Source organism: Octopus bimaculoides, chromosome 30, assembly GCF_046866305.1.
Source record: "Octopus bimaculoides isolate indiv1 chromosome 30, ASM4686630v1, whole genome shotgun sequence".
Classification (NCBI taxonomy): domain Eukaryota; kingdom Metazoa; phylum Mollusca; class Cephalopoda; order Octopoda; family Octopodidae; genus Octopus; species Octopus bimaculoides.
The window spans coordinates 5,956,954-5,977,943 of record NC_142957.1 but is presented as its reverse complement, the minus strand read 5'-3'; the positions used below and the strand labels follow the sequence as shown (position 1 = coordinate 5,977,943).

General features: G+C 38.9%; 2 protein-coding genes across 4 annotated transcripts in view; one reads left to right on the top strand and one right to left on the bottom strand.

The window, feature by feature from the left end:
* LOC106878274 (putative RNA-binding protein 19) overlaps window positions 1-20,990 on the bottom strand; it is a 133,672-nt gene that overhangs the window by 69,058 nt on the left and 43,624 nt on the right. The window lies entirely within an intron of this gene.
* LOC106869059 (uncharacterized) overlaps window positions 1-20,990 on the top strand; it is a 55,025-nt gene that overhangs the window by 6,487 nt on the left and 27,548 nt on the right. Inside the window, exon 1 of one of the 3 annotated variants that reach the window (XM_089346324.1) lies at window positions 17,390-17,408. The exons of the other annotated variants lie outside the window; for them this stretch is intronic. The gene's annotated coding sequence lies outside the window, so the exon portion shown is untranslated. Of the gene's footprint in view, window positions 1-17,389; window positions 17,409-20,990 lie in introns of those variants that run through there. 3 annotated transcript variants of the gene reach the window in all.

Genomic DNA, 20,990 nt, shown 5'->3' with positions numbered 1-20,990 from the left:
CCACAGACACGTGTACCCTTAACGTAGTTCTTGCGGATATTCAGCGTGGCACAGTGTCACAAGGCTGACCCTTTGAATTACAGGCACAACAGAAACAGGAAGTAAGAGTGAGAGAAAGTTGTGGTGAAAGAGTACAGCTGGGTTCGCCACCATCCCCTGCCGGAGCCTCGTGGAGCTTTAGGTGTTTTCGCTCAATAAACACTCACAACGCCCGGTCTGGGAATCGAAACTGCGATCCTATGACCGTGAGTTCGCTGCCCTAACCACTGGGCCATTGCGCCTCCACTCCAAGAGTAAATAATATCAACATTAAATGCATGAAACTGTAATGATCTTTTGACAATTGACTGATGAGGAATAAGCTGCATATTTTTTGTATATGGTTTTGTAATATTTCTCTTTGTTGTGTTTTTGTTAAATTTTTGAAATATTTCATTGGACATGAAACTCAGCTTGTGAAGACCTGTTGGGGCAAGCGAAATCGTGATGGCACCTGTGCCCAGCGTCGCCTTTCTGGCACTTGTGCCCGCAGTATGTGTAAGGATTTTCGAGCGAGATCGTTGCCAGTGCCCCTGGTCTGGCTCTTGTGCAGGTGGCACATAAAATACACCATTTTGAGCGTGGCCGTTGCCAGTACCGCCTGACTGGCCTTCGTGCGGGTGACACGTAAAAGCACCCACTACACTCCCGGAGTGGTTGGCGTTAGGAAGGGCATCCAGCTGTAGAAACTCTGCCAAATCAGATTGGAGCCTGGTGTAGCCTTCGGGTTCCACCAGTCCTCAGTCAAATCGTCCAACCCATGCTAGCATGGAAAGCGGACGTTAAACGATGATGATGATGATGATATTTATGTAACGCTATGCACTCCTGATATTTTTACTCGTTTGTAAAATATTGTTTGAATATTTTTGGTGTGACATCTCTTTCTGCTTCTTTCTCTTTCTGTCTGTCTGTCTCTCTCTCTCTCTCTCTCTCTCTACAGATATCATCATCATCATCATACATCTGTTTTCCATGCTGGCATGGGTTGGATGGTTTGACTGTGGACTGGCAAGCCAGGAGGCTGCACGAGGCTCCAATCTGATTTGGCTGGATGCCCTTCCTAATGCCAACCAATCCGAGTGTGTAGTGGGTGCTTTTTATGTGCCACCGGCATGGGAGGCAGTTGGTGGCATGTAAAAAGCACCCACTATATACATATATATATATATATATATATATCATCATCATCATCGTTTAACGTCCGCTTTCCATGCTAGCATGGGTTGGACGACTTGACTGAGGACTGGTGAAACCGGATGGCAACACCAGGCTCCAATCGAAATTTGGCAGAGTTTCTACAGCTGGATGCCCTTCCTAACGCCAACCACTCAGAGAGTGTAGTAGGTGCTTTTACGTGTCACCTGCACGAAGGCCAGTCAGGCGATACTGGCAACGGCCACACTCGAAATGATGTCTTTTATGTGCCACCCGCACAAGCCAGTCCAGGGGCACTGGCAACGATCTCGCTCGAAAATCCTACGGAAGCCAGTCAGGCGGTACTGGCAACAGCCGCGCTCTATATGGTGCATCTTATGTGCCACCCGCACAAGAGCCAGTCCAGGGGCACTGGCAAAGATCTTACTTGGCTTGCCGGGTCTTCTCACGCACAGCACATTTCCAAAGGTCTCGGTCAGTAGTCATCGCCTCGGTGAGGCCCAATGTACGAAGGTCTTGCCTCACCACCTCAGCCCAGGTCTTCCTGGGCCTACCTCTTCCACGGGTTCCCTCAACTGTTAGGGTGTGGCACTTTTTCACGCAGCTATCCTCATCCATTCTCACCACATGTCCATACCAGCGCAATCGTCTCTCTTGCACACTACAACTGATGTTCAGCTTTTCTCTCAAGATACTTACACTCTGACGGGTATTCACATTGACATTATATGTGTGTGTATATATAGATATAGGGCGACATTATCTAATGTGTTCTTGTTTGTCGTTGTTTGGCCCAAAGTCAGACTTGATCCAGCAGACCTATGATCAGACATATTCCAACGGTGACCAACCTGTCTTTTTATTATTAGGTGTGGATTTAATTTTTAAAGCCTGGTATTTATTCTATTGTTCCCTTTTGCCGAGCTACTAAGTTATGAGGACAGAAACACTGGTAGTTGAGGACAAACATAGACACAAAGACGCACACATATGTATAAATGCATACACATTAGGATTCTTTCAGTTTCTATCTACCAAATCCACTCACAAAGCTTTGGTCAGCCCAAGGTTATAGTAAGAGACACAAGGCGGCGAGCTGGCAGAAACGTTAGCATGCCAGGCGAAATGCTTAGAGGTATTTCGTCTGCCGTTACGTTCTGAGTTCAAATTCCACCGAGGTCAACTTTGCCTTTCATCCTTTCGAGGTCGATAAATTAAGTACCAGTTACGCACTAGGGTCGATGTAATCGACTTAATCCCTTTGTCTGTCCTTGTTTGTCCCCTCTATGTTTAGCCCCTTGTGGGCAATAAAGAAATAAGTAATGGCATCATTTGGGATTATTTATCAACACCAGAAGAATGAAATGCAGCTCTAACTCTAGTGCTGCTTTCGACTCTGAACACACTAGAAAATGTAGACCCAGAATAAAAGAGAAGAAATAAGTAGCTGTTTCTTTTTTTGATCATAAGTCTCCTGAATTAGGACTGATCTGAGGGTAAATAACAAGGAGAAAAAAAAACATTAAATAATGTAGTCCTATATATACCACACCTAATAATAAAAAGACAGGATGGTCACCGTTGGAATATGTCTGATCATAGGTCTGCTGGATCAAGTCTGACTTGGGGCCAAACAACAACAGAGAAGAACACATTAGATAATGTCGCCCTATATCTATATATACACACACATATGTGTATATATGTAAAGATCGAGAAGGTGAATGACAAGGACCTTTTTGTGTGCACAGTCTGTGACAGACCATGTCTGTCCTTGGCTGGCCTCAAATCTCACCTGCGAACCCATGGAAAACAAACATCATCCAGCTATTCTGATTATATGTCCGTGCACACGTTTGAATGTGGTGTGTGCCAGAGGGCTTGCAAATCCAGTGGGGGTCTTAAAAGACATGTTAGGATCCACAATGAGCAGAACTTACTTGCAGGTATTGGTAGTGCAAATCAGAGGTGCAATCTGTGTGGGTGTTTTTTCAAAACACTGTCTGGTTTAAAAAGCCACATCAGACGCCATGAAAGGGCTGTGGTGTAGGTGCAGGAGGTGGTCAAACTCTGTGTAAGGAGTAGACAACCACCATATATATATATATATATATATATATATATATATATATATATAGTGGGTGCTTTTTACATGCCACCAGCATGGGAGCCAGTCAGGCAGAACTGGCATCAACCACATTCAGATAGTGCTTTTTTACATGCCACCAACTGGCTCCCGTGAATTAGGACTGATCTGGGAGTAAATAACAAGGAGTCTTATGAAGGAGATGACAAAAGACTTGAGATATCTGGAACATTGCTGTACACAAGAAGACCCATTTGCCACAGTAGAATTGACACGGGTGCTCGGAACCATGTTAGCAGCACTGGTGCTGGTGTCACATAAAAAGTACTGGTGCTAGTGGCATGTTAGAAGCACTGGTGCTACGTAAAAAGCACTGGTGTCACGTTTAGAAGTACTTGTGCTGGTCCCACATAAAAAGCACTGGTGCTACATTAAAAGCACTGGTGCTACATAAAAAGTGCTGGTGTCACATTAGAAGCACTTGGGCTGGTGTTCCTTACAATGATTATTCTATATTAATTTTATTTGTACTCTTTTTATGTGGAGGCGCAATGGCCCAGTGGTTAGGGCAGCGGACTCGCGGTTTCGATTCCCAGACCGGGCGTTGTGAGTGTTTATTGAGTGAAAACACCTAAAGCTCCACGAGGCTCCGGCAGGGGATGGTAGCGAACCCTGCTGTACTCTTCCACCACAACTTTCTCTCACTCTTACTTCCTGTTTCTGTTGTGCCTGTAATTCAAAGGGTCAGCCTTGTCACACATTGTGTCACGCTGAATATCCCCCGAGAACTACATTAAGGGTACACATGTCTGTGGAGTGCTCAGCCACTTGCACGTTAATTTCATGAGCAGGCTGTTCCGTTGATCGGATCAACTGGAACCCTCGACGTCGTAAGCGACGGAGTGCCAACAACAACAACTCTTTTTATTTCATTTAATTTTTATTATTTGTTATCATCCTTTATTTCCTCGTTTATCTCCATGGCATGTAGGCTATCTCACAGAGCCACCCCTTCTATTTTATCGAGTAATTGACACCACCGCCTAAACCCTTTAGCTTCCCACGACCAGGATGTGAGTTTTGTTTCTTCTTTCTACATTCTCTAGAGGTGCGGATAGATTTATCCCCACATATATTTAACATCAAAACGATATTCTCCAATTTACTCTCTTAACCAGTACCAAAATGAGAGAGTCAATATGCTTTCTATATGCTTTGAGTAAAAAATCCTAAACTTTAAATTTTATTTTAATTTTAATTCTCCCGAAGAAAATGTTTCCAACGTCGTCTCCTTCATTGGACACGAAACTCAGCTTGCGAAGACTTATTGAGGCAAGCAAAAGCGAAATCGGGATAGCACTTGTGCCCAGGGTCGCCTTTCTGGCACTTGTGCCCGCGGCATGTGTAAGGACTTTCGAGCGAGATCATTGCCAGTGCCCCTGGACTGGCTCTTGTGCGGGTGGCACATAAAATATTATACACCATTTTGAGCATGGCCGTTGCCAGTACCGCCTGACTGGCCTTCATGCGGGTGACACGTAAAAGCACCCACTACACTCTCGGAGTGGTTGGCGTTAGGAAGGGCATCCAGCTGTAGAAACTCTGCCAAATCAGATTGGAGCCTGGTGTAGCCATCTGGTTTCACCAGTCCTCAGTCAAATCGTCCAACCCATGCTAGCATGGAAAGCGGATGTTAAACGATGATGATGATGATGATAATTGATTTGTTCATCAATAAAAAACATGCCTGAAACAGCTGTAGTGAACTTCAACTCCTTTGTGTTATTGTTTATACTACACTACACCCGGAACCTTCCCTGCTTTGGATTGTGAGTCTATGGTGGACTGTAGACTGCATGCCAGAGTTTACTCTTGTGTGATTATATGTACGTGTTATGTATATTTGGTCTATATTTATGGGTGCATGTGTAACTCAAAGGACAAATCTGTATAGGAGTGTCTGTACACACTGTTGATGGTTGATACAAAGTTATACTGTCCTCGATTCTATTGGATCCTGCAAATAATTATTACACACACACACACACTGGGCTTCTTTCAGTTTCCAAAACCATTTACAACTCTTTGATTAGCTCACATTTTGCATCTCCCTTATATATATATATATCATCATCATCATCATCGTTTAACGTCCGCTTTCCATGCTAGCATGGGTTGGACGATTTGACTGAGGACTGGTGAAACCGGATGGCAACACCAGGCTCCAATCTAATTTGGCAGAGTTTCTACAGCTGGATGCCCTTCCTAACGCCAACCACTCAGAGAGTGTAGTGGGTGCTTTTACGTGTCAATACATATATATATACATACACACATACACACACACACACACACACACACACACACACACACACACACACACACACACAATGAGCTTCTTTCAGCTTCCATCTACCACTTCCACTCACAAGGCTTTGGCCAGCCTGAGGGTATAGTTGAAGACACTTCCCCCAAGGTGCTATGCAGTGGGACTGAACCTAGAACCATGTGGTTTAGAAGCAAGCTTCTTATGACTCAGCCGTGCCTGTACCTATAATACACACACACACACACACACACACACAGTGTTTATATATATATATGTATATATATATATAACAGATGATATTTCCCAAGCTGCCACGCATTGGGACTGAACCCAAAATCATGTGGGCCAGGAAGCAAAGCAATCAACTACATAACCATCCCTGCACCTATCTGTGTGTGCAATTATATATGTATATTTACATGTACATATACACACGCACATATATATATATATATATATAAATATATGTATGGATATATATATATTTATGTGTATATAAGCATATGTGTGTGTCTCCTTGTCTTAACATTGCACATAGGTTGTATATGAGTGCCAGTCATATATGCAGTGTCATTTACTACTTATCTTCCCCTAAAACACCTGGCCACGGGGGAAGTGTTATCTGACTGGTGAGGATTGATGATAGGAAAGGCATTAAGTCATTGAAAAACAAATCTGCTTTAATGAATTCTGTCCGAGCCATGCATATGTGTAAAAGTAGATGTTAAAAACTGACGATGACGACATTAGAGGTGATAGGCCAGAGTATTGCACCATGATAAACTGAGATTGCATTTTGAAACACTTTTGAAGGAAGTTGGGGACTCAAACAGTCACTCCTGAATAATTCATTAAGCGTGAATTGGGGACTGTGTGACTGTTTTGAAATTGATTCTGTTTAGCTGAAGGCTGAAAGTTCACTGCAATAGTTTGCTGATAAGAAAAATGATTCATAGATAAAATTATGTAAACTAGTTCGTTACCTCATGCAGTGGGTACATAGACACACAGACATCCTCCTCGTCATCATCAACATTTAATGTCTGTTTTCCATGCTCTCATGGGTTGGATGGCTTGATCAACTTTTCTTTTGATCTACTTTTCTTGTGATGTGATAAAGCCTTTAAAAACACAAGATGAACGCCGCCACCACTCACTGTTGCTCTCACTCTCTCTCTCTACCTCTCTCTCTCACTCTCTCTCTCTTTCACTTCCTCTCTGTCATCCTCTCTCCCACTTTGCCACTTGCTTCTTTCTTTCAAGTGTGACACATACCACAGGTACACACAGACAAAAACAACAAGTTGGCGTATCAATATTATCGATAAACTAATCCCATCGAGGTCGACTTTGCCTTTCATTCTTTTGGGGTCGTTAAATTAAGTACCAGTTGAGTTGAATGCTGGGGTTAGTCTAATCAACTGCCCCCCCCCCACTCTCCCAAAATGTTAGGCCTTGTACCTAGAATAGAAAAGAATATTATTAATAAACAATGATTTAGACAGCAGCATGTGTAAGGACTTTCGAGCGAGATCGTTGCCAGTGCCCCTGGACTGGCTCTTGTGCAGGTGGCACATAAAATACACCATTTTGAGTGTGGCTCTTGCCAGTACCGCCTGACTGGCCTTCGTGCCGGTGGCACTGTAAAAGCACCCACTACACTCTCAGAGTGGTTGGCGTTAGGAAGGGCATCCAGCCGTAGAAACTCTGCCAAATCAGATTGGAGCCTGGTGTTGCCATCCGGTTTCACCAGTCCTCAGTCAAATCGTCCAACCCATGCTAGCATGGAAAGCGGACGTTAAACGATGATGATGATGATGATGATGATATATACATACAAACAAAAATAATCCTGTTGTTGATGTTGAAATTCCAATGAAGGAACCTTGGATCTAGGTTAGAAACCGGCTCTTTCTCTATCAGCAAGAAATCTTGGAATAAAACTAAACAATGACATACTTACATACATACATACATACATACATACATACATACATACATACATACTACTACTTTGATGGTCATAATTTTTCTTTTCTTCAAATTGTCACTACTTGACAATCTGTGTCTAATCTATACTAAACCCAGTAACATACAACACTAATCTCAACACCAATAAAAGACCAACAAACCAACCAAGACTCAAGTATCTTTAGTCACTCCCCATCAACTTCAATGACTAACTTTACTAAATACATCATTGTTTGTAGTTTCAGTACACTTCTTCTTCTTCTTCACTTCTTTCTTTTCTCTGTGTGTGTATATATGTATATATATAGTTATTTTTAGTAGTTTTTATTCATATTTTATTATATTATTTTTTTTCGTTTTCTTTCTGGTTGTATTTTTTTTTTAATTTTCTCTCCTCTTCCTCCACCCCTTTTTTCTCTACTAATTCGTTTTCATTCCCTGCCCTTCCTGTCCTCCTTCCTTCTTCTTCATTGTTTTCTTCATCATTCATTTTCCTTCTTCCATTTCTTCTTCTTTTTTTAGTCTGCTTTGTTTCATTCTTTTTCTTCTTTCATTTTCTTTCATCTTCCTTTCTTTTACTCTTTTTCTTCCATCTTTCTTCTTTCTTTCATTCCTTTTATTCTTTCATTTTTCTTCTTTCTTTCATTCTTTTTCTTCTTTTAGTCTACTTTATTTCAGTCTTTTTCTTCTTTCTTTCATTTTCTTTCATTTTCTTTTACTCTTTTTCTTTCTTCTTTCATTCTCTCCTTTCTTCTTTCGGTCTTCTTTCTTTCATTCCTTTTATTCTTTCATTTTTCTTACTTCTTTCTTTTAGTCTGCTTTATTTCATTCTTTTTCTTCTTTCTTTCTTTTCTTTCATCTTCCTTTCTTTTACTCTTTTTCTTCCTTTTTCATTCTTTCCTTTCTTTTATTCTTTCATTTTTCTTCTTTCTTTCATTCTTTTTCTTTCTTCTTTTAGTCTGCTTTATTTCATTCTTTTTTCTTCTTTCATCTTCCTTTTTTTTTTTACTCTTTTTCTTCCTTCTTTCATTCTCTCCTTTCTTCTTTCAGTCTTCTCTCTTTCATTCTTTCATTTTTCTTACTTCTTTCTTTCATTCCCTTCCTGCTTCACCTTCTTCCCACCCCCTCCCCATCATGTGAACATTACAATTGTAAACCTAATCCCAATAATCATCTGATTGGCTGAAATGTGTGGGTTTAGGTCTTTCGTTTCCGTTTTGTAAACACATGCAGATCCTGCTTCATCGGAAACCTGACAAACAAGTTGGTAGGCACTGTTGGGACAAGGGTGGGGCTTTAGGATGTGTCCGCTATCTTAGATTCTGGGTTGGGCATATCAGTAGAACTGGTGTGTGTATGTGTGTGATGTATGTATGTATGTATGTATGTATATGAGAGGGACCAGCATGTGTGCAACGTTGGATTAATTATTTAGTAAATTAAGCACATGATTAGTGCATCAAGAGAACTGGTGGTGGTGGTGGTGGTGGTGTTGGGGGTGTGAGGCACCACAGAAATGGTAAATGGTTTATGGTACAAAAGAAATCACTTTAACCCTTTAGCATTCAGATTAGTCTGTCAAATATGGGTGATGGAGTAAAGACCCCTTTGGTCATAAATGACCATTGGGATTGCACCTTGAAAGTTCCCCTCTGAGGCACAAGTCCAGGTAAGGTTGTTTACGGAAGACCAGCAGTCGCCCATCCATACCAGCCTCCCCTCTCCATGCCATTGATGTTATCCAAGGAAAAGGCAAAGGCCATGATACAGCTTGGCACCAGTGACGTCACAACTCATTTCTTCTGTTGAGTGAAGTGGAGCAGTGTGAAAATAAAGTGTCTTGCTCAAGAGCACAACACATAGCTCAGTCCAGGAATTGAACTCACAACCTCATGATTGTGAACTCTACATTGTAACTGCTGAGCCATGTGCCTTCATATAACACTTATTTATTCACAGTGATATGAATTAGTCATGTATTTACCTCGGTAACTTTGAGATTTCAATGACATGATTGATTATTTTTACAATAACATTGTAGGGTAAGTGCAAGAGCCCTGATCTGGCCAGTTTGACGATAATACAGGTAGATTATTTTGGCTAGGTATGGTCGGTTTCATTGCTAAAGGATTATTGCATAATAGATTTTATTATTTATTATGCGCCCTTTTAAAGCCTAGCCAGGCTCATGGGCCCGGTTTCTATGGCGTATGTGTTTCCCCCAGCTGGACGGGACACCAGTCCATTGCAGCGTTACTCAAGAAACAGGATTAAAGAGTGAGAGAAAGTTAGGGCGAAAGAGTACAACAGGGGTCGCCACCTACCCCTGCCGGAACCTCATGGAGCTTTAGGTGTTTTCGCTCAATAAACACACATAATGCCCGGTCTGAGAATCGAAACCGCAATCCTCCGAAAGCGAGTCCACTGCCCTAACCACTGGGCCATTGCACCTCCACAATAGATTATATACTTACAGATATTTCTCAGCTTTTAAGAATTCCTCAGGAATTGATAAGGCCTCAGCCAGCCCACTTATGCGTACCTTTCCTTCATTGGACACTAAATTACACTTGCGAAGACCTGTTGAGGCAAGTGAAATCAAAACCGAACTAAATTCGACGACTGGCACCCATGCCAACGTCGTCTCCTTCATTGGACACGAAACTCAGCTTGCAAAGACTTATTGGGGCAAGCGAAATCAGGATGGCACCTGTGCCCAGCATCGCCTTTCTGGCACTTGTGCCCGTGGCATGTGTAAGGACTTCAGAGTGAGATCGTTGCCAGTGCCCCTGGACTGGCTCTTGTGCGGGTGGCACATAAAATACACCATTTTGAGCATGGCCGTTGCCAGTACCGCCTGACTGGCCTTCGTGCGGGTGACACGTAAAAGCACCCTCTACACTCTCGGAGTGGTTGGCGTTAGGAAGGGCATCCAGCTGTAGAAACTCTGCCAAATTTAGATTGGAGCCTGGTGTTGCCATCTGGTTTCACCAGTCCTCAGTCAAATCGTCCAACCCATGCTAGCATGGAAAGCGGACGTTAAACGATGATGATGATGATGAACATTAATTATTTGGACACTTCTAACACAATTATTTTTAACAATATAGATACAGTAAAACAGACTAATAACAATATAGATACAGTAATACAGACTAATAACAACATATATACAGTAATACAGACTAATAACAATATAGATACAGTAATACAGACTAATAACAACATAGATACAGTAATACAGACTAATAACAATATAGATACAGTAATACAGACTAATAACAACATAGATACAGTAATACAGACTAATAACAATATAGATACAGTAATACAGACTAATAACGACATAGATACAGTAATACAGACTAATAACAATATAGATACAGTAATACAGACTAATAACAACATAGATACAGAAATACAGACTAATAACAATATAGATACAGTAATACAGACTAATAACAACATAGATACAGTAATACAGACTAATAACAACATAGATACAGTAATACAGACTAATAACAACATAGATACAGTAATACAGACTAATAACAACATAGATACAGTAATACAGACTAATAACAATATAGATACAGTAATACAGACTAATAACAATATAGATACAGTAATACAGACTAATAACAACATAGATACAGTAATACAGACTAATAACAATATAGATACAGTAATACAGACTAATAACAATATAGATACAGTAATACAGACTAATAACAACATAGATACAGTAATACAGACTAATAACAATATAGATACAGTAATACAGACTAATAACAATATAGATACAGTAATACAGACTAATAACAACATAGATACAGTAATACAGACTAATAACAACATAGATACAGAAATACAGACTAATAACAATATAGATACAGTAATACAGACTAATAACAATATAGATACAGTAATACAGACTAATAACAATATAGATACAGTAATACAGACTAATAACAATATAGATACAGTAATACAGACTAATAACAATATAGATACAGTAATACAGACTAATAACAATATAGATACAGTAATACAGACTAATAACAACATAGATACAGTAATACAGACTAATAACAACATAGATACAGTAATACAGACTAATAACAACATAGATACAGTAATACAGACTAATAACAATATAGATACAGTAATACAGACTAATAACAATATAGATACAGTGATACAGACTAATAACAATATAGATACAGTAATACAGACTAATAACAATATAGATACAGTAATACAGACTAATAACAACATACATACAGTAATACAGACTAATAACAACATAGATACAGTAATACAGACTAATAACAACATAGATACAGTAATACAGACTAATAACAATATAGATACAGTAATACAGACTAATAACAATATAGATACAGTAATACAGACTAATAACAACATAGATACAGTAATACAGACTAATAACAATATAGATACAGTAATACAGACTAATAACAATATAGATACAGTAATACAGACTAATAACAACATAGATACAGTAATACAGACTAATAACAACATAGATACAGAAATACAGACTAATAACAACATATATACAGTAATACAGACTAATAACAACATACATACGGTAATACAGACTAATAACAACATAGATACAGTAATACAGACTAATAACAATATAGATACAGTAATACAGACTAATAACAATATAGATACAGTAATACAGACTAATAACAATATAGATACAGTAATACAGACTAATAACATAGATACAGTAATACAGACTAATAACAATATAGATACAGTAATACAGACTAATAACAATATAGATACAGTAATACAGACTAATAACAATATAGATACAGTAATACAGACTAATAACAACATAGATACAGTAATACAGACTAATAACAATATAAATACAGTAATACAGACTAATAACAACATAGATACAGTAATACAGACTAATAACAATATAGATACAGTAATACAGACTAATAACAATATAGATACAGTAATACAGACTAATAACAATATAGATACAGTAATACAGACTAATAACAACATAGATACAGTAATACAGACTAATAACAATATAGATACAGTAATACAGACTAATAACAACATAGATACAGTAATACAGACTAATAACAATATAGATACAGTAATACAGACTAATAACAATATAGATACAGTAATACAGACTAATAACAATATAGATACAGTAATACAGACTAATAACAATATAGATACAGTAATACAGACTAATAACAACATAGATACAGTAATACAGACTAATAACAACATAGATACAGTAATACAGACTAATAACAACATAGATACAGTAATACAGACTAATAACAATATAGATACAGTAATACAGACTAATAACAATATAGATACAGTAATACAGACTAATAACAACATAGATACAGTAATACAGAATAATAACAATATAGATACAGTAATACAGACTAATAACAACATAGATACAGTAATACAGACTAATAACAATATAGATACAGTAATACAGACTAATAACAATATAGATACAGTAATACAGACTAATAACAACATAGATACAGTAATACAGACTAATAACAACATAGATACAGTAATACAGACTAATAACAACATAGATACAGTAATACAGACTAATAACAACATAGATACAGTAATACAGACTAATAACAATATAGATACAGTAATACAGACTAATAACAATATAGATACAGTAATACAGACTAATAACAACATAGATACAGTAATACAGACTAATAACAACATAGATACAGTAATACAGACTAATAACAACATAGATACAGTAATACAGACTAATAACAACATAGATACAGTAATACAGACTAATAACAATATAGATACAGTAATACAGACTAATAACAATATAGATACAGTAATACAGACTAATAACAACATAGATACAGTAATACAGACTAATAACAACATAGATACAGTAATACAGACTAATAACATAGATACAGTAATTCAGACTAATAACAATATAGATACAGTAATACAGACTAATAACAACATAGATACAGTAATACAGACTAATAACAACATAGATACAGTAATACAGACTAATAACATAGATACAGTAATTCAGACTAATAACAATATAGATACAGTAATACAGACTAATAACAACATAGATACAGTAATACAGACTAATAACAATATAGATACAGTAATACAGACTAATAACAACATAGATACAGTAATACAGACTAATAACAACATAGATACAGTAATACAGACTAATAACAATATAGATACAGTAATACAGACTAATAACAACATAGATACAGTAATACAGACTAATAACAATATAGATACAGTAATACAGACTAATAACAATATAGATACAGTAATACAGACTAATAACAATATAGATACAGTAATACAGACTAATAACAACATAGATACAGTAATACAGACTAATAACAATATAGATACAGTAATACAGACTAATAACAATATAGATACAGTAATACAGACTAATAACAATATAGATACAGTAATACAGACTAATAACAATATAGATACAGTAAAACAGGAGACAAGGATCCTGAACAGAAAGTTTTTCCTGAATATCACTGTGATATTTATAAGGAGGTGTTCTCTTCTAACAGGAAGTTTTTTCACATAAAACAATACTTAATAAGGAAAGACTTTATCTCTGTGAAATGTGTGGGAAGTGTTTCGTTTCAAACAGTAATTTAATAAAACACGAAAGAGTTCACACCGGAGAAAAACCTTACTGTGAAATGTGCAGGAAATCATTCTCTAATAATTCTAACCTTGTAGTTCGTATACGTTGACACACCGGCGAGAAACCATATAGTTGTGAAATATGTGGGAAATTTTTTCTCAAGAACAGTTATTTAGCTAGACATCGAAGGATACATATTGGAGAGAAACCCTTCCACTGCGAAATATGTGGGGGGAAATTTTAGTCACGATTCTAGTCTTGTCGTTCACAAAAGAATCCACACTGGAAAAAAGGCCTACCATTGTGAAGTCATCATCATCATCATCATCATCATCATCATCATCATCATCGTTTGACGTCCGCTTTCCATGCTAGCATGGGTTGGACGATTTGACTGAGGACTGGTGAAACCAGATGGCTACACCAGGCTCCAATCTGATTTGCCAGAGTTTCTACAGCTGGATGCCCTTCCTAAAGCCAACCACTCCGAGAGTGTAGAGGGTGCTTTTACGTGTCACCCGCACGAAGGCCAGTCAGGCGGTACTGGCAACAGCCATGCTCGAAATGGTGTATTTTATGTGCCACCCGCACAAGAGCCAGTCTAGGGGCACTGGCAACAATCTCGCTCAAAAGTCCTTACACATGGCGCGGGCACAAGTGCCAGAAAGGCGATGCTGGGCACAGGTGCCATCACAATTTCGCTTTTGCTTGCCCCAATAAGTCTTCGCAAGCTGAGTTTTGTGTCCAATGAAGGAGACGATGTTGGCATGGGTGCCAGTCATCAAATTTAACTCGATTTCGATTTCATTTGCCTCAACAGGTCTTCGCAAGCGTAGTTTAGTGTCCAAAGTCTGTGGAAAATATTTTGTATCAAACAGTTGGTTATCAATACACAAAAGAGTACATACTGGAGAAAAATGCTCTCACTGTGAAATATGTGGGAAGAATTTCTCTGATAATTTTTGCCTTGAAGTTCACATATGTAATCACACTGGAGAAAAACCATATCATTGTGGAATATGCGGATAATCTTTCATCAGTTGTTATTGTTGGCAGTCTGTCGCTTACGACGTCGAGGGTTCCAGTTGATCCAATCAACGGAACAGCCTGCTCATGAAATTAACGTGCAAGTGGCTGAGCACTCCACAGACACGTGTACCCTTAACGTAGTTCTCGGGGATATTCAGTGTGACACAGTGTGACAAGGCTGACCCTTTGAATTACAGGCAAAACAGAAACAGGAAGTAAGAGTGAGAGCAAGTTGTGGTGAAAGAGTACAGCAGGGTTCGCCACCATCCCCTGCCAGAGCCTCGAGGAGCTTCTAGGTGTTTTTGCTCAATAAACACTAACAACGCCCGGTCCGGGAATCGAAACCGTGATCCTATGACCGTGAGTCCGCTGCCCTAACCACTGGGCCATTGCGCCTCCACTTTCGTCAGTAACACTCAGTTGACAAGACACAAAAGAACACATACTGGAGAGAAACTATATCACTGTAAAATTTGTGGGAGATCATATTCTGATAATTCTCATCTTGTAGTTCACATACGTAGACACACCAGAGAGAAACTGTATTGTTGCGAAATATGTGAAAAATCTTTTGCCTCTAGCAGTGACTTAACAAAACATAATAGAATACACAGTGGAGAGAAACCTTATAACTGTGAAGCATGTTTCTTTTCTGTTACTTGTTTCAGTTATTTGACTGTGGCCATGCTGGGGCACCGCCTTTAGTCGAGCAAATCGACCCCAGGACTTATTCTTTGTAAGCCTAGTACTTATTCTATCGGTCTCCTTTTGCCGAACCGCTAAGTTACGGGGACGTAAACACACCAGCATCGGTTGTCAAGCGAATTTGGGGGGGACAAACACAGACACACAAACATGTACACACATACATACATACATATATATATATATATATATATATATATATATATATATATATATATATATACACATATATACGACGGGCTTCTTTCAGTTTCCGTCTACCAAATCCACTCACATGGCTTTGGTCGGCCCGAGGCTATAGTAGAAGACACTTGCCCAAGGTGCCACGCAGTGAGACTGAACCCAGAACCATGTGGTTGGTAAGCAAGCTACTTACCACACAGCCACGCCTACACCTATGTTGGAAATGTTTTGCTTCTAACAGTGATTTAGCAAAGCATAAAAAAACACATTTTGCAAAATAGCTGTTTTGTTGAGAAATATCTGAGAAAGCATAGCGGCGGAATTCTGGTTTGAGTACTCCATATAATCCATCAATACTTATATATATTTCTTAGAATTTTCAGAAAAGTTCTTCGAATTTGTGTTCTACACACAGTAATTCAATATGATTATGTAAAAAAATAAAAATATTTGTATAGACGCAGGAGTGGCTGTGTGGTAAGTAGCTTGCTTACCAACCACGTGGTTCCGCGTTCAGTCCTATTGCGTGGCACCTTGGGCAAGTGTCTTCTACTATAGCCTCGGGCCGACCAAAGCCTTGTGAGTGGATTTGGTAGACGGAAACTGAAAGAAGCCTGTCGTATATGTGTATATATATATATGTATGTGTGTGTATATGTTTGTGTGTCTGTGTTTGTCCCCACAACATCACTTGACAACCGATGGTGGTGTGTTTACGTCCCCATAACTCAGCGGTTCGGCAAAAGAGACAGATAAAATAAGTACTAGGCTTACAAAGAATAAGTCCTGGGGTTGATTTACTCGACTAAAGGCGGTGCCCCAGCATGGCCGCAGTCAAATGACTGAAACAAGCAAAAGAGTAAAGAGAGAGTATGTGATTTAAGGACAATTTAAGCTGTCATTTTTAACACATCCCACGACCACCAGATACCCTCACATTTATTCACATTGATATGAATTAGTCATGTATTTACCGTGGTAGCTTTGAGATTTCAATGACATGATTGTTTATTTTTACAACACACAGCTCAGTCCAGGAATTGAACTCACAACCTCGTGATTGCGAACCCTATATTGTAACTGCTGAGCCATGTGCCTTCATATAACGCTTACCTTGGTAGCTTTGAGATTTCAATGACATGAAAGTGCGCGAGAGGCCTGATCTGGCCAGTTTGAAAATAATACAGGTAAATTATTTTGGCTAGGTATGGTCGGTTTCATTGCTAAAGGGTTAGGGTTAAACTTGTTAAAATAGTAAGTGAAGTGGCTGTGTGGTAAGAAGTTTGCTCCCCAACAACATGGTTCTAATGTGAGGTACCTTGGGCAAGTCTCTTCTGCTATGACCTTGGCTGCCAAAAGCCTTGTGAGTGGATTTGGTCAATGGAAACTGAAAGAGGCCCATCATGGGTGTGTGTCTTCCTGTCTGTATTTGTGCCCCACCACTTCTTGACAACTGGTGTTGGTGTGTTTACATTCCTGTAATTTAGCAGTGCAGCAAAAATAAACTGATAGAAAAAGTACCAGGTTTAGCAAAAAATAAGCACTGGGGTCAATGCATTCAACTAAAAATTCTTTGAGGCAATGCCCCAACATGGCCACAGTCTCATGATTAAAAGAAGTAAAAGAGATAAGAGTGGTTTATATGATGAGAAATATAAAGAAGTGATTTTAAATTCTCAATCGCAGAATAATGCTAATAATATAGCCTGAACAGGATAAAATATCCCTATTTTGCAGAGAAAAGTGTAGGTGGCTAGCTGTGGACTCGAACTCACATCCCTGTGATTACATGTCACAATGCTTTGACCGATTAAGCTAAACTACCCACTACAAATTCCTCTGCAAATTAAGATATATAAATCTCGCTTTATGAGACGCTCTCATATGTTAAATTCAAATTACGACAAACGTAAATAAACAAAAATTTCAGAGTGCTCATGGTACCATAATGATCTGATCATTGACTTTTCAATTAAAAAAAAGCAAGAGAAAACTTTTCAAATGGAAATAAAGTAGAAGTACGTGAAAATAAACATCATTGAGTGTGTCTCTCCAAAAGTAGACATTGCCTTTCAAACACTAATGATCCACAAACTGCTCAGTTGAACGGTAATCTTCCAGTTTCGGGAGGTAAAAAAAGTAAATAAAATACAAGGGAAATAACTTAACGTCTTACTAGTATTATCCATACTACTCTGAAATGGTTTTTTTTTTTTTTTTTAGCTGTTTATAAATAAAATCACACACGTGATTGAAGTTAACTGTTTATATATAAATCACACACGAGACTGAATATCATAGTACCGGCTGCACAACAACTTATGGTAATCTTCCAGTATAGGGAAATAACAGTCAAACTAAAGCGTTTGACCCGAGCTCAAAAATAAAAAAATAAATTAGTGTAATAGGTGTAAAACAACTTGCTGTGAACGAATATGAAGAATGCGCGCTCACGAACGGGTGGGGTGAGGAGAGTACGGATAATATTAGTAAGACGTTAAGTTATTTTCCCCTTGTATTCTTATTTACTTTTTTTACCTCCCGAAACTGGAAGATTACCCAGTTGAACATTCATTTTTCTCAGTGGAAATATATTAAAGACCCCCGTCAGAACAATTACGCAACAAGGCCTACTGGATGCCTTACCTCTACTAAGTATAGAAGCAGATTCGTTAAGTAAGATAAGTCTTGAGGATCTGATCAAAGACTTTGCAATTAAAAGAAGACGAAACTGTTCATATCTAAATAAAATAGAAGTATTCAAAAACAAACATTATTTTCCATTTTACTGTTTTGTTTCATTTTGGAAAATAAATAAGGTTTGTTATCGTTTATGTTTCGAATTACATATATATGGTGGGGGGGGGGCACCGAAATCTTGTAAGTACTTAAGGTTTGTGTGGGCCTTAATCTGGCACTGCATGAATGTGTGTGATGTATGTATGTATGTATGATGTTTGTGTGTGTAGGATGTATGTATATAGGCGCAGGAGTGGCTGTGTGGTAAGTAGCTTGCTTACCAACCACATGGTTCCGGGTTCAGTTCCACTGCGTGGCATCTTGGGCAAATGTCTTCTACTATAGCCTCGGGCCGACCAAAGCCTTGTGAGTGGATTTGGTAGACGGAAACTGAAAGAAGCCCGTCGTATATATGTATATATATGTGTGTGTTTGTGTGTCTGTGTTTGTCCCCCTAGCATTGCTTGACAGACGATGCTGGTGTGTTTATGTCCCCGTCACTTAGCGGTTCGGCAAAAGAGACCGATAGAATAAGTACTAGGCTTACAAAGAATAAGTCCCGGGGCCGATTTGCTCGACTAAAGGCGGTGCTCCAGCATGGCCGCAGTCAAATGACTGAAACAAGTTAAATAGTTAAATAGTTAAATATGATAGGAAATTACATGTGTAGTTATATGTATGTGTGGAGGCGCAATGGCCCAGTGGTTAGGACAGCGGACTCGCGGTCATAGGATCACGGTTTCGATTCCCAGACCGGGCGTTGTGAGTGTTTATTGAGCGAAAACACCTAAAAGCTCCACGAGGCTCCGGCAGGAGATGGTGGCGAACCCTGCTGTACTCTTTCACCACAACTTTCTCTCACTCTTTCTTCCTGTTTCTGTTGTGCCTGTATTTCAAAGGGCCAGTCTTGTCACACTCTGTGTCACGCTGAATCTCCCTAAGAACTACATTAAGGGTACATGTGTCTGTGGAGTGCTCAGCCACTTGCACGTTAATTTCACGAGCAGGCTGTTCCGTTGATCGGATCAACTGGAACCCTCGACATCGTAAGCGACGGAGTGACAACAACAACAACAACAACAACAAGGTTGTATGTATAATCATGTGTAGTTATGTGTATAAGTGTAAGTATGCGTATATGTTTGTATATATTTATGTGTAAGTCAGCATGTCTAAACATGTCAATTAACTTTTAGCAAACAACTACAGGCTTGGTTGGTAGGTAGATGAGTAAGTTTGGGTGGATGAGCGGATGGATAACTAGACATATCGTGTAGGTGTTAAAGGATAGATAGACAAATAATGTGTAGATGTTGACTTAGTGGAGGGCTAGATAGATACAAAGTGTGTAGATGTAATGGGATGGCTAGGTAGGTAGACAGTTGGGTGTTTGAGTAGATAAGAAGATAAACTAATGGACAGACAGATAGGTTGATGAATACCAAGATGGAAAGATGGGTAGCTAGAAAGACGGCGAGCTGGCAGAAACGTTAGCAAACCAGGTGAAATGCTTAACGGTATTTTGTCTGCTGTTACGTTCTGAGTTCAAATTCCGCCGAGGTCCACTTTGCCTTTCATCCTTTCGGGGTCGATAAATTAAGTACCACTTACGCACTGGGGTTGATGTAATCGACTTAATCCCTTTGTCTGTCCTTGTTTGTCCCCTCTATGTTTAGCCCCTTGCGGGTAATAAAGAAGTAAGCTAGAGAGATGGATAAATGGATGGATAGATGGGTAGCTAGAGAGATGGACAAGTGGATAGATAGACAGATAGATAGATAGCTAGAGAGATGGGTAGACAGATAGATAGAGAGCTAAATGGATAACTAGAGAGATATATAGATGGATAGATAGTTAGACAGATGGATGGATGGAAAGGTAGATAGATAGAAGGAAAGACAGACAGATAGCTGGATAAATGGATGGATGGATAGACAAACAGACAGATAGATAGCTAAATGGCTTGATAGATGGATAGATGCACTGATGGATGGGTAGCTAGATAAGCAAATGGATAGATATGAAAATGG